Here is a 15,022-nt window from a genome sequence, read left to right as displayed (position 1 = left end):
TTTCCTTTCCTTTCCTTTCCTTTCCTTTCCTTTCCTTTCCTTTCCTTTCCTTTCCTTCCATCTCTTAGGTTCTGGGGATTTCTCTCAACCACCTGTCTTCTTCCCCTCAATTCTGACTTTACTGCTTCCCCCAATCCCCATCACACCCCTCCTGAGAATATTTCCCTCCTCCTTTCTCCATTCTCAGTTTTGGGGTGTCACTCCCCTGTCCCTCATTTTGTTTGTGTCTCTCCCCATCATTTCTCCCAGGTTTGTCAGTTTCTGGGCATTTCCATTGCTCCTGCTTCCCTCTGTGTGTCTTATTCTTGGGGTCTGTCTCTTAACTACTTGTTCTTTCTTCTCTTTTCCTCCTCCTTCCCCTATGCTCTCCCCTGCCCCCTGCAGAGCCCACTGTACCCTTCAAGAAGAAGCTGCAAGACCTGGAGGTCCGGGAGAAGGAGGCCGCCATATTCCAGTGCGAGGTGCCCCTGCCTGCCACGGAGGCCTCTTGGTATAAGGAGGAAACCAGACTGCGGCAAAGCAAAAAGTACAACATTGAGGAGGAGGGCACGTGGCGCCGGCTGACGGTGCAGAACGTCACCACGGATGACGATGCCGTCTACATCTGTGAGATGAAGGAAGGCAGCAGGACCATTGCGGAGCTGTCTGTCCAAGGCAGGTCCACATGGGCTGGGGCAGGGGTTGGGGCCGTACCGGGGGCTCCTTGGGCTCATTGGCTGTTTGGGGCCTCCAAGAAAGTGGGCAGCAGGTTTATAATGTCCCTCCCTCTCCTCTGATCCCTGCTTGCTCTGTCCAGGCAACATCACCAAAAAGCTCCCGAGGAAGACCATGGTACTGACTGGGGACATGGCCATCTTCTGTGTGGAGCTGGCAGACCCAGCTGATCCCATCCGATGGCTGAGGAACCAGGAGGAGGTCAAGGCTGGGGACCGCATGACCATCACTTCCACAGGCACCTGCCACACACTGACCATCAAACAGTGCTGCCAGGAGGATGCTGGGGAGATTGCCTTCCTGGCTGGCCAGTGTAGGACCTCGACCCAGTTCATTGTGTCCGGTGAGGCCTGGAGCTGGGACCTCAGATAGGTGTGGGGGGGAGGGGGGGAGTAGAATCCAGGCATGTTAGATTTTTTTCTGGACACTGATTCCAGAAGCCTGCTATGGCAGAAAGAGTTCTGGCTTTGGAGAAGGAAAGACTGGGTTCAAATAAAATTCTGGCTCTGCCACTTGCTACCTGGGAGACCCTGGGTGAGTGACTCAGCTTCAGTTTCCACATCTGAAAAGTGAGGGGTTCGGACTCAGTGGAGTTTAAGGTCGTCTCCAGCCCTTGATGGCTGAATGACATGTTGGAAGAACACTGGCTTTGGAGCAAAAGACTTGGGTTCAAATCCTGCCTTCCACTACCCTCCTTGTGCCTCAGTTTCCTTATCTGTAAAATGAGGAGGTTGGGCTAGATGTCCCTTCCAGTTCTAAACCTGTAGTCCTCACCATCTGGTCCCAGGTCCTATGATCCTATAACCCCCACCATTTATCTTTCCCTCTCTTTCCCGGGACAGACGTGATCAGTCCCACACACGGACGACCTGGCCTGGCCACCTGACACACTGCCTGGTGTGATGTGGGGCCTCCATCCCTAATCCTAAACACCCCTATTACAAAGAGGTAAACAAAGAGTTTACCTCCCGGCGGCCTGGTGAAGGAGACAGTCTCCTGGGCTGTTAGCCTCATTTTACAGATATGCAAACAAACTCAGAGAATGACTCAGTCAGAGGCACATAGCTAGTGAGCCTCAGATCTGGGATTTAAACCTAGCTCTTCTGATGACAAGCACTGTGTTATTCCTACTATACTGTGTTACCTCTCTAGATCTCTATACTGGCTTCTCATGGTCCTTGATGCCACTGTTCTGGCTTTGGGTCATGGCACTGGCCTCTCCATGTTCCCTTTGGGAAGGAGCATATATTAAACTCATTCACACTAAAATGTTAGGGACTGCTCAGTCGGGCAGCATGAGAGTACCGGGAGGGTAGCTCAGGTTAGTGGGAAAGGCACAGATGTGGTAGTAAGGATACCTGGGTTCTAATCTCAATTCTGCCACTCTTATAACCTTGGGCTCTTCTCTGGGCCTCAACCTTCTTTGTCTGTAAAAGGAGGAAAGCCTGTCATATAGAAGGAAGGTTTGTCATATAGAAGAGGAAGCAGATTCATTCTGTGTGGTCCCGGAGGACAGAACTGGGGCCAGTGAGTGGACATTATAGAGAGAAGGATTTGGGGCTGATAGAAGAACTTTTCGAATTGTGAGATCAGTCCCACAGTGGAATGGCTAGCTGTCTTAGGAGGTAGTGAATTCCCTATCCATGGAGGTATTCAAGCACAAACTGGAGGCCCCTTGGGGAAGCTATAGAGAAGATTCTTGCTCAGGGGTGGTTTGGACCTAGTGATTGGTGGTTGGACCTCCAACTCCGAGATTCTTAGACTCCTAACTTCTTTGTATTCCATCACAAAAACATCCCACGGGAATTCCCAAGCTGTAAGCATGGCCCCCTTGTCTTGGTCTCTGGAGCTGGGTGCGGGAGGTGGTGGGCGGGGGGCTTCCCAGAAGTGACTTCCCTTGACACACTCACCTTTCTTCCCCATGTGTTTGTGTGTGGGTGCTCTTCCCTCCAGCCCCCAGGAAGCCTCCTCCGCAAGCCCCCTCCGAGCCCTTGGTGAAGGCCAAAACGGACAGCTCTGTGACTCTTGGGTGGTCCCCGCCACAGCTAGACCGGCCCATTGCCATTGACGGCTATCTGGTGGAGAAGAGGAAACTGGGCAGCCAGAAGTGGACCCGGTGCCATGAGGCAGAGAGAGTCTCCACGCTCGAGGTGACTGTGAGCGGCCTGCTTGAAGCAGCAGATTATCAGTTCCGAGTGGCCGCCGTCAACAGCTTTGGCCTGGGCCCCTACCTCGAGTTTCCAGGGACCATCCACCTGGGTAAGGGAGTGTGGCGGCCCTTGGTGAATGGGGAGCCATGAGGGGAAGGTGGGGGGAGGCTGAGGACAGAGCAGGGGAGCAGAAAGAGCACTGAGCTTGGAGTCAAAAAACCTGGTCTGAAATTCTGGCTCTGTGACTCTGGGCAAGTCACTTCATGGCTGTGAGGCTCGGTTTCTTCCTCTGTAAAATGGGGATAATAATCCCTAGCCTGCCTGCCTCACAGGATTGTCATGCCTTGTAAGCCTTAAGGAGGCTTAGAAATGGGAGTTTAGACTATCCCTATGTTTTTGTTCCTTTCTTGGCTTCTGCTTCTCCCCAGCCCCAGTGACGTCATACCCAGGGCCTCAAGGCCCCACAAGTTCTTCCCACTCACTCCCTTGGCATCCTGGAAATCTGCCAGGTACCCTGGGCACAGGCAGCCCTACCCTCTCTATGAGGTGAGACAGGAGGACAAGGGTGTCCTTCTCCAACAGGGAAGCCAGAGTCTGGCTGAGAAGGAATGGAGACTGTGCCTAGACACCCCAGAAGGGGATGGACAGGAGGGCCCCGAAGGAGTTTCCTAAAGCTTGGTCACTGGTTCCCCTTGGGTCTGTAAGAAGGGACTTGGGGGCCTAGTCCCAGGATGCATTTCTTCTAGCACAAGGCTCTTTGGGCAACTTGTTTTCTTGAGAGGTGTTAGAGGCTGGGGGACAGAACTGGGCTTCAGAAAGGTATGGAGAAGGGAAGAATTAGGAGGGCATGTGACTGCCATCTTCAAATATTTGAAAATCTATCATATTGAAAAATTGGAACTGGAGTCTGGAAGATCCAGCTTCCAACACTTACTAGTTGTGTGACCCTGGGCAAGTCACTTAGCCTCTGTTTGCCTTAGTTTCCTCAACTGTAAAATGGGGATAATAATAGTACCTGTCTCCCAGTTTTGTTGTAAGGATTAAATGAGATAATATGTGTAAAGCAGTTAGCATAGTGCCTGGCATATGGTAGTCACTAAATGAGTGCTAGCTATCTTTATTTTGTACATAAGGAAAACTTGTTAACCATTAGAACTGTCTAAAAGTGGAATCAGCCTCCCCAGGAGGTAGTGAGTTCCTCATCATTGTAGGTCTTCAAACAAGTGCTGTACAGCCCCTCACCAGGGATGTTATAGAAGGTATTCTGGCTCTTTGGTTGGCCCCAGGGTCCCTCCTTTCTTTACAATGATAGGATTCTCAGAATTGCTCAGGGCAACTCTCCGATGTTCTATGAGAGAAGTTCTGTTTGTGATGGAAGAGGGAAGATCTCAGGGCCCTTCCTGCCCTGGGACACCACTTGGAGGGCGTCTTTAGCCTTCTTGGGTCCATTACAGAGCTGGCATATTTTAGATCGAGGGTTCTTAGCCTTTTTTGTGTCCTGGACCCCCTTAATAGTCCAATGAACCCTATGGATGCCTTCTCAGAATTCTGTTTTGTCACCTATATTCATAATGGAAGGAAACGCTAAAAATTCAGTTAGGGGTTAGTAATTAAGTAACAGAGATGTAATTTTTCCCCATCCAAGTTCACAGGCCCCCTGAATTCTATTCATGGACTCCTTGAGGGGTAGTGGCGGCTTGGATCCAGGTTTTGAAGGTGTGGAAGGACATAAATTAGCTGAGATTGGGTGGGGAGACCTGGTGGATGTTGGGCGAGTCTTACTCACTGAGGACCATTAGTTCTCTGCTTTCCCCTTGTCACCCTTTTGTCCAGAGGACCCCAGATTTGGGCTTCTCCCCAGGATTGACCTAAGATCCCTTTCATTTCCCCGCAGAACCCCAACTGGCTGTAAAGACACCCCTGCGGGCTGTTGAGGCAGTAGCTGGTGGTGAGGTGACTTTCACTGTGGACCTCACCGTGGCTTCCTCTGGAGAGTGGTTCTTGGATGGACGGGCCCTGCCGGTCAGCGACATATACGTGATTCGTTGCAAAGGCACCCAACACTCCCTGACCATCAGCCCGGTCCCCGCCAGCCTGGATGGTGCCCAGCTCAAATTTGTGGCCAATGGCATAGAAAGCAGTATCCGGATGGAGGTCAAAGGTAGGCCTTCAACCTCCTTCCCAACATACAGACATACCTGGTTTCAGGGAGATCTGCTAGCTAGGGGCTGTGGGTCCCTTTTCCTGAGCCCCTACTGGGGCCTAAATCCATTCAAAAGTATTTAAGTGCTAACTATGTGCAGAATACTGCTCTGGATGACCAAGGACGTACAAAGAATAGTGAAAAGGGCCCTGGATTTGGAATCAGAGGTGCCTGGTTTTAATCTTCACTCTCCTGATTTACCAGCTGTGTGACCTTGGGCAAATCACTTAAACTTTCTGAGGCTCCGTTTTCTCATCTGTAAAATGGGGGTAAAAGCACTTTATTCCACAGATCATTCTGAAGAATGCATTTTATTAATCTTAAAACACTATATAAGTGTAAATTATCACTAGATGTACGTGGAAGACATTACTGATATAAAGTTGACAAGACTGGATTTGGGGCATGAGGGAAAGGAAAGGGTGAAAGATATCTCACATGCACAGTTGTAATGCTTATCAAATGTGCAGATGACCAAAAGCTGGCTTCAGGCCACATCTAATAGATTAAATTTAATTGGGAGAAGTGTCTTAGACTTTGGCTCAAAAAGCTGACTTCACAAGTATAAACGAGGGAGTTATAGCTAGACAACAATTTGTCTCAAATCCTCCCTCCTTCCTTCCTTTCTCCCTCTTTTCCTTCCTCCTCTTCCTCCTTTCTTTCCCTCTCTCCCTTCCTTCCTCCTTTCTTTCTTCTCTTCCCTCCCCCTTCCTGTTCCCCCCTCCCCTTCCTTCCCCTCCCTTCCCCCTTTCTCCCCCCTTCCCTTCCCTACCTCCCCGACCCCTCTGCCCCCCCTCCTTGCTCTGCTCCTCTGTTGTCTCTCCCCCCTGGCCGGCCCTCTCTCTCTCCCTCCCTCTCCCTCTCTCTCTGTCTGCCTGGTGGCTCTCCCAGCTGCCCGCGTGCGCATCACCAACAAGTCGGCGGCCGCGGTGCAGAAGATCTCGGCCCGCCTGCACGAGGAGGCCCAGCTCTTGGCCGAGCTCTCAGACCAGGCTGCGGCCGTGACGTGGCTGAAGGATGGCCGGGCCCTGCCCAGCGGGCCCAAGTATGAGCTCCAGGCCACGGAGCAGCGGCGGGTGCTGCGGGTGCGCGATGTGGCCAGGGATGACGCGGGCCTCTATGAGTGTCTCAGTCCCGGTGACCGCATTGCCTACCAGCTCTCTGTGCAAGGTGCGCGCGGGGCTGGGGTGGGAGCGGGGAGTGGGGACGGCTTCCCCCCCCACGCCAGAAGGGCCTCCTAGCCCCAAGAGTGTCCTCTGAGATGTGACCTCCACCCCGTACCCCTGCCCTGAGCCTGCCCCAAACTGACCCTCCCCACCTGCAAGAAACCTACCTTTCGAAGCAGACTCACAGTGTTTGTGGTGTGAGAGACATAGCTCTGAACTTGGAGTCGGGAGCCTTGGGTTCGAATCCCAGCTGGGAGACTCCTAGTAGCTGAGTGAGTCTTAGGCAAGTTACTCAATCTCTCTGAACCTCAGTTTCCTCCTCTGTAAAATTCGATTAATAATCCTATCTACCTACCTCATGGCTTTTATGGGGAGGACTTTATAATAGCTAACATTTATATAGCATTTATTATGTAACAAGCATTTACAATTATTATCTCATCTGATCCTCACCACAACCATGGGAAGTAGGTGCTGTTATTATCTCCATTTTTACAAATGAGGAAACTGAGGCAGAGGTTGTTTTTTAGGCGACTTGCCCAGGGTCAGTGGAATAGGTAAGTGGCTAAGGCCAGATTTGAACCTTGGTCTTTCTAACTCCAGACCTGGCTGCTCAGAGATTTATTAGGGTCAAAGAAAAAACACCACAGCCTGCATTTGGGGCACAAGCCTAATCAGAAGCAATTTTATTAACTAAAATGATTTTTATTTAGAGAGAGATGTCCAAACTGACAGTTTCCTCTTGTCCTCAGGCATCTCTTGAATAAAAATACAATTCGTTTTGAAGTCATATTTTATAGGATTCTTTAAGAAAGAAAATTTCACAATTGAGTTTGAGCGATAATTCAGAGTTCTGGAGAACAGCTTCACTAAACAGAATAGTCTCTTATAATGTCCAGGCATCCTAGAGAATCATTTTCTAAACTATTCATTCAGGTCCACAGGGGAAGGCAGACAATAACTTTAACTAGACTAAGGTATTTCCCTATCTAAGTCTGGTTTCCCTCTTAATCCATTTTCTGGAACTCTAGCCTTTGTTCCTAATCTTTTGCAGAGATTTCTGAAAGAAGAGGGTTAAGCTTAATGGGGGCAGAGAGGTGGGGGAGGGGTATAGAGGATTTATTGAAAGGTATTATTTCCCAGAAGAGTTGGACACAACTGAACAATAATTATTTTCAGGAAGTTTAGTTAAGTACTGATAAGATTTCCTTCATCTAGGTAAATCTGGAATGGATTTTAGACTGGAAAAAGAATTCTTTCTCAATATTTTTGTTAAGAGAGGCCTTACTATGTTTACACAAGAAAAAGTAACTGAAAAGGCATGTTATGACATTTTATTCAAATGTAAATAGTTGTAAAGCAAATTTAAGTGTATGGATAATACTAATTAATAATTAATAAAATAAGAAGAAAAGACCTGGGATTTTTGTTGACTATCAGGCAGTAATGTGATCCAGCTGCTAAAAATGTGATTGAGATCTGAGGCTACTGTGAGAGAAGCATCATGTCCAGAGCAGGGAAGGGTCTGATCACAACTGAAGCACCACATTTGGAACTGGGAGCCACATTTTCAGAAGGACATTGACAGAGCCAAACATGTCCAGAGAAGGGCAGCCAGAATAGCAAAGGGATCTTAGGCCATGTCATCTGAGGTTTGGTTAAAGAAGCAAGGGATGTTTAGCCTAGGGAAAAAAAGACTTCAATGGGACATGACTGGTGCCTTTAGGCAGTTGAAGGGTTTATCTTGGGGAAGAGAGATTAGATTGTTCTGCTTGGTTCTACAGAACCAGGAGCAGTGGGGATAAGGTATAAAGGCAAATTTCCAACTTAATATAGGGGAAAACCTTTTAATAGTTGTTCCATGATACAATGGACTCCCTTATAAGGAAATGAGCTCCCTGTTACTGCAGATATTGAAGGACAGGAGATTCCTGCATTGGGCAAGAGGTTGGGCTGATTGACTTCTAATATTGATAAACACTTGAAAGCAAGATTTTGGGCAATAGAGATAAATGAGAAATGCCTCTAAACAGTGAGGCCAGCATCTGTGGTGACTAATGGTATTTCAATTATGACTCCCTCATCTCTCCTCCTGCCCGTACTCCTCAGCCCTTCCCCTAATATTTATCTAATTTCAGTTTCTCAGGACATTTACCTTGTTGACCATATGGTTTCAGATCTTGTCCATTTCCTACACAAAGATGTGGCAGGAGGATACGTGGAAGCTGTGTTGGGGGGCCAGGCCCAGTTTGAGTGTGAGACATCAGAGGCCCATGTGATGGTGCGTTGGTATAAGGATGGCACTGAAATCGGTCGTTCCCAGCGCCTCTCCCAAGAAGACAAGGGAACAAAGCACCGGCTGGTGGTAGGCATGGTCACCAGACAGGATGAGGGCACGTATGCCTGCAGAATTGGTGAAGACATACTGGAATTCAAGCTCAAGGTATCTGGTGAGTGGTGGGAAAGCAGGAAGGAATCTGGGTGGGAGAGCAGCCCCCTGAGTATGGCAAGTGGTTATTATAATAGTGCATTAGGAGTTGGCTCATTGGAAGGAGCCCCATTGTCTCTGGTCTTCCTTTCCCATCTTTCTCAGTCCTTTCTATCTTCTCCAGTTTTCTGCCAATGCTTTCCTCTATTTCTCCTACTCTTTTTCTGTTCTCCTTTCCCCTTTCCTTTCTAGAAGTTCTTGTTCATAGATTCTTATCCTTTAGTGGACTCCATTCTAAGTGCTCATCGTCACCACCATTTTCACCACCATCACCGTCATCATTACTACCATCACCATCACCACCATCACCATCACCACCATCATCATCATCATCACCATCACCACTATCAATGTCACTACCACTACTACCACCATTAGCATCAGCATCTAGAAGTCTTTTTAATCTTGTAAATGTATGTGGCATTAGTGTAGTAAAGACTGCCAAACACATAGCCTACCTTTATCCTAGAGGGACTCCAAATTTGGGATAGACAGACTGATTTGGATATGCTGGGGATCATGGAGTTTGCACAATCACTTAATTTTAAAAGCTCAGCGCTCAAGACTATTTTATCTCAGATACACTTTTTCTTTTCTTCACTTTTTGGTGAGGCAGTCGGGGTTAAGTGACTTGCCCAGGGTCACACAGCTAGTAAGTGTCAAGTGTCTGTGGCTGGATTTGAACTCAGGTCCTCCTGACTCCAAGGTCGGAGCTCTATCCACTTCGCCACCTAGCTGCCCCTTTCAGATACACTTTTGCCACCACTAGGGTATACTGCTGTCATGGGACCAATAATGACTCAGTTATGAAATTATCATCCTACCAACCTCGGCTACATCATAGTCAACTCAGAGAGAGAGAGAGACACTTAGCACGCTTTTCTGATCAATTATGTTTTTAAAATAAGAATAAAAAAACCTTGTCCTTATTAATGTAAGAGAAGGTTAACCTGGGGGACTCCTGATCAATAAACTGCTGTTTTAATATAGCAGGGTAGTTATGAGGGGAACCTCTGATGATTTACATGCTCCATTCTTCTTGAGGAGACTACAGAGTTTGGACCTTTGTCAGAAAAGGGCACCTCCCATGGAACCGGACTTGTGGTCTGTCTGCCTCTTTGTTGAAGGACAGAAGCCTAGTTAAAATGAAACTGCAGCTCCTGACCGGTCCCTTGAAGTCCCTTCATTGTGATGTTTCTGTTGAAGAATTGGTCAATATGAAGCATGAGGGTGAACTTTCAATTGAGCTGTAAAAACAGGATCAGTCTCTTTTTTGAGTCTGTTACTTTTGAGATTCTTTGCCAGGGCATTCTGTTCCTTGGACTTCCAACAAGGTGAGGAGGGGATTACAGTTTGTGTCTTTCAGCAAGGAGTTGGAGCCTCACGTCTCGCTCCAAAAGAGGTGCCTCTTTCTGACAAAGGTATCCATCCTGAAACCTCTCATCAAGAAGAATGGGGCATGTAATTGATCCGAGGTTCCCTTAATCACCACCCTGATACATTAAAACAGCAAAGTCTAACAACATTACAGAAAATATAATTTAAAAAAACATTCCCATGGAGCAAGATTTAAAGAAATCAAATTCAAATTGATAAAGTCACGATTCAATTGTTTTTTTTTTCCCCACTGTTCTTTAAACAGAACAGCTTACTTTTACCCTGATTCTCCTCCTCCTCCCTATTCCTCCAGGTTTCAGTAAAATGTTTCTTTCTACTTCAGCCAAAATGCTGACTATCCTGGGTTTTAGAGTTAGAATGCTTCTAAACTATTTTTCCTGGCTACCATGATGTAACAACTCAGATAAATAGACCTGTTGTCATTCCACAAGAATTGCAGATAGGAGCCACAAGAATTCAAAGGCAGTTAGATAGCTCAGTGGAGAGGGTGCTGGGAGCTAGTCAGGTAGATCCAAGTTAAAATCCACCCTCAGACACTTACTAGCTAGCTGTGTGACCCTGAGCAAATCATTTTACCTCTGCCTGCCTCAGTTTTCCTCATCTCTATAATGGGGATAATATACCCCCAGGGTTTTTGTGAGGATCAAACGAGATAATACTTGTAAAGTGCTTTGCAAACCTTAAAGCTCTATACAGATTTTTAGCTATTGTTATACAACTAATTAATAAGCTAGTCTTGTGATTACTCTTGTAATTTCTGTAGGCTCTCCTATTCTGCCTTCTCCCGTGCTTCTTTCTCCACAAATGACTGAATCTGAAGTTTATAGTCATATCCTGTCTTCTGTGTTAGCTTTCTATGAGACAAGATTCTCTGCCAGATGACTTTCTTCCCAATCAGGAGAAGGGCAGTAATTTTACTTACTTAAAGGAAGGAGAAATCTTCCCATTTCCCAGATAGCTGCCATCTATGGTGTTTCATGATTAATGGGAATACAATGGGCCTCCTTAACAAGGAGTCACCTGTCTCCCACACAGAATTTGGAGAATTTTAGAAGCTTGAACTTTGATCCAAAACTGCTTTTTAGAAAAAAAAAATCAAATAGAAACCAAACCAAATATAAAACTTGAACAGAATCTTTAAACTCATAGAAAGGGCTTTTAAACATGGGACAGCACTTCACTGAAGGCAACGTTGACAGATCTCCCAGGCCCCCAGAGTGGGCCACCAGGGCCCCTGGTTCCTAATTCCGTGGCCCTCCAGCCCCAAGCCTGCGGCTTCCAGCTCACCCACCTTCTCTATGGTCAGTTCTGCTTTTTGGTCCATCCCACCTGTTACTCTGTGTCACCAAAAATCTTTTCCCAGGACAGCTGAGAAGGCTCTGGAGGGAATCAGAAAAGAGAAACCATTAGAAACACGATCCCATCAGCTGACTGACCTGTCACCTTGGAGCCAGGCTTGGGGGTGGATTGGAAGGTTGGGAGGGTAGGGTTGAAATAGAAAGAACCTGGCAGGACTGTTACTTTAAGGCAAGCAGAGAGCAGCTGTTTTCAGTCTCCATGGGAGATTCAACAAGAGGGAAAAGGGCTTAGGATACAGCATAAAGGACTTCAGTTAAACTTGAGAAAGAACTTCCTGGCAGAAGAGATTTTTAAGGAAAAGGGGAGGTGACTGAAGAGGGCTTTCACTGGAGATGAAGTAGACCACCAGCTTCCTCATCCTCAATCAGAATATGGTGATTGATTAAATATATTCTTATTGACGTAGAGGCAAGAGGATAAGCTAGGTGACATTAGGAGGTTCCTTCTGGCCAGAGAATCTAGTAGCGGTGATGGTGGCACAGAATGACCCCTTTAAAAGAAAACTCAGTTCTCTTGCCCTATGTGGCTCAGGAGGAGGACTGTTGTAAAGGTGTCTTCAATTAAATTTGATCCACTTCATTTCTGTCCAGTTCAATTTGACACAGAATAAACGTTTATGTGAAGAGCACTGTGATACATTTCAGGTGAGCAGAAGGTGGTGACAGAGGCATACAGAAATGAAAAATCAAGTAATCCCTGACCTGAGGAGTTTGCAGTCTAAGGTGGGGTAGGGATATGACATATATAAAAGTAAGGAGGGTTTGATAGAAGGTAGACTGGGAAAGGCACAGAGAAACTGGCAGAATCAGCATACCAAAAGATCTCAACAGGCTGGAATGATGACCCGAATCTGATGAAATGAAAAACGGCTGGGAAAAATGTGAAGTTCTTCATCCGGGTTCCAAAAGTCACTTGCAGCAGTACAGAATGAGGGAAATATGGCTAGAAAGTAGTTCAAATGAAAAAGACTTGGGTGTCTGAGTGGCCAGCAAGCCTGATGTGATATGATATGATATGATATCAGATAGCATGACGTAATATAATATAACATAACAATATAATGCAATATAATGTAATATGATTTAATATGATTTAACATAATAAAACAACATAATATAACATAACATGACATAACATAAGCTCAATACTCAAGTGAGGACGAGACATCAGCCAAATAGCAAATGCAAGCTTAGGCTGTATTAACAGAAGGTCGTGGGGTCATAGATTTAGAATGGGGAGGAATCTTCTAGTCATTTACTCCAACAGTCTCATTTTACAGATGGGGAAACTGAGGCCCAGAGAGTTTCAGTGACTCGCCCAAGAAAAGTCATGTCTGGAATGGAATGGAATAAACATTTATAGAGCTCCTACTATGTGCCAGGCACTGTGCTAAGTGCGTTTACAAATATTATCTCGTTCAATCCTCACAACAACCCTGTAAGGAGCTGTTATTATCCCCACTTTAAAGTTGAGGAAACTGAGGCAGAGGTTAAGTGACTTGCCCAGGGACACACAACTAGTAAATGTCTGAGGTCACATTTGAACTTAGGTTTACTTGATTCTAGGTCCAAAGTTCTATCCTCTGGCACTGAATTGGAATTTGAACCCAGGTCTTCTCACTCCAAATCTGTGGGATTTAGTGCCTCCTGCTGCCTCCCATTCTCAAAGCACAGAGTGCCAGGTTATAGTGATTTAAGTTGAATTACCTTTTTTCTAATAAGCACACATCTGGAGGATTGTGTTTAGTTCTAGGTACCGTATTTTATTTTATTTTATCTTATTTTGAATGAATGAAAAAGCATTTATTAAGCACTTACTGTGTACTAAGTTCTGTACAAAGTGCTAGGATACAAACAGAAAAAAGCGAGACAGCCCTGACCTTCAAGACACATAAAAGAAAGCTCAGCTGCAGAGCAGATAGGAAGTCCTGGAAGTCTTAAGGGTGCAGTGGTAGGGTGGATAATGATGATGATGATGATGATAGCTAGCATTTTTATAGCACCTACTATGTGCTAGGCACTTCACAAATATCTCACTTGATCCTCACAACAATCTCAGGGGTAGGTACTTTTATTACCTTCATTTTACAGTTGAGGAAACTGAAGCAAACCGAACTTAAGAGATTTACCCAGGGTTGCACACCTAGTAAGTGTCTGAGGCAGGATTTGAACTCAGGTCTTTTGAACTCCAGGCCCAACTCTCTATCCACTGCACCTTCTAGCTCAATAGCAAGCCTCAGAAGGTACCACATTTTGCAAAGGACAAGTAACAAGGTGGAACAGGTCCATAGGAAAGGATGAGATGCCATGCTAAATTCATTTCAGTTTAACAAGAATATATTAAATGCCTACTATGTGCAAGGCAGAGATAAAAGGAGTAAATGAAAAATTCTCTGCCTTCAAGGAGCTGGCATTCTGTTTACAACATTTAAAGAGCTAAATAAATAAACTATAATTTGAGGAATAGCCCATCCAAGAGAAATGGATTAAAATTTAATCTTTATAATTTAATCATCAAATGATTTCCACAGTCCTCTTCCAGCAGATGTAAGGGGCTCATTCACCTTTTCATGTCTGATTTCTATATTTTGTTGTTGTGTCCCTAAACACATCTAGCTGTGGCTTAGAGGTTCAGGCTGTTGTTCCTTGGCCCCATACCCGCAGCCTAGGTGCTTGGAATGTTCTTAGAGAGGAGGGAACTGGACAAGAGCATATGAATATTGGCAGATGGCCAGTGCCTTCTTGGTTTCTCCTTGTTCCTCCAGGAAGACAACTCCATTCTATGAGGATTTGTTGACAAAAAATGAGGATGCTTAGGAACTGATTCACATGATTTGCGGGATCATAATTACCATCTTCAAGCATAGGAAGACCTGTCCTGTAAAACAGACATTAGACATGCTCTGCTTGGCTCCAGAGGGGAGAGCTAGGAGCTCTGGGTGAAAGATGCAGAGAGGCAGAATCAGGCTTGATGTATCTGACCGGTCGGAATTGTCCAAAAATAGAAGGGGCTGTCTTGTGAGGTAGTGAGTCCCCCATCGCTGGAGGTCTCCCAGTAGATCTCCAGTGAAGATCACTTCTGTTTAGGGTGTCAAGAGGAGGTTCTTGAGAGATCTCCTTTGAGATCTCTTCTAACACTGAGCGATTCAGTGATTCTATGAAGGGCTCGTACAAAACTCAGGAATTGCAAACCCCGAAGCCCTATGCAATTCTGAGAGGCAGTGTGCATAGTTGATGGAGAACTGACTTCAGAGTCAGAGTCAGTCGTCTCTGGCAGATATTGGCTGTGTGACCCTGGGTAGGTCACTTAACTCCTCTGTGCTCCCGGGTCATCTCTAGACCATGAGCTATAGAACAGGTAAGAGGGAGTCTCCTCACAGGTGAATTCCCTATATCAGTGAAATTGTACTAAAAAAAAGAAACAAACAAAAAACCCTCTAGATAATTGTTAGCATCTGTCATTATTACTGGGGCAGCTAGATGGCTCAGTGGATAGAGTGCTGGACTTGGAATCGGAAAGACTCATATTACTGAGTTCAAATATG

This window comes from Vombatus ursinus, unplaced genomic scaffold, assembly GCF_900497805.2.
Source record: "Vombatus ursinus unplaced genomic scaffold, bare-nosed wombat genome assembly UNPS02014867.1, whole genome shotgun sequence".
NCBI lineage: Eukaryota > Metazoa > Chordata > Mammalia > Diprotodontia > Vombatidae > Vombatus > Vombatus ursinus.
Note: the sequence above shows the minus strand (reverse complement) of the source record.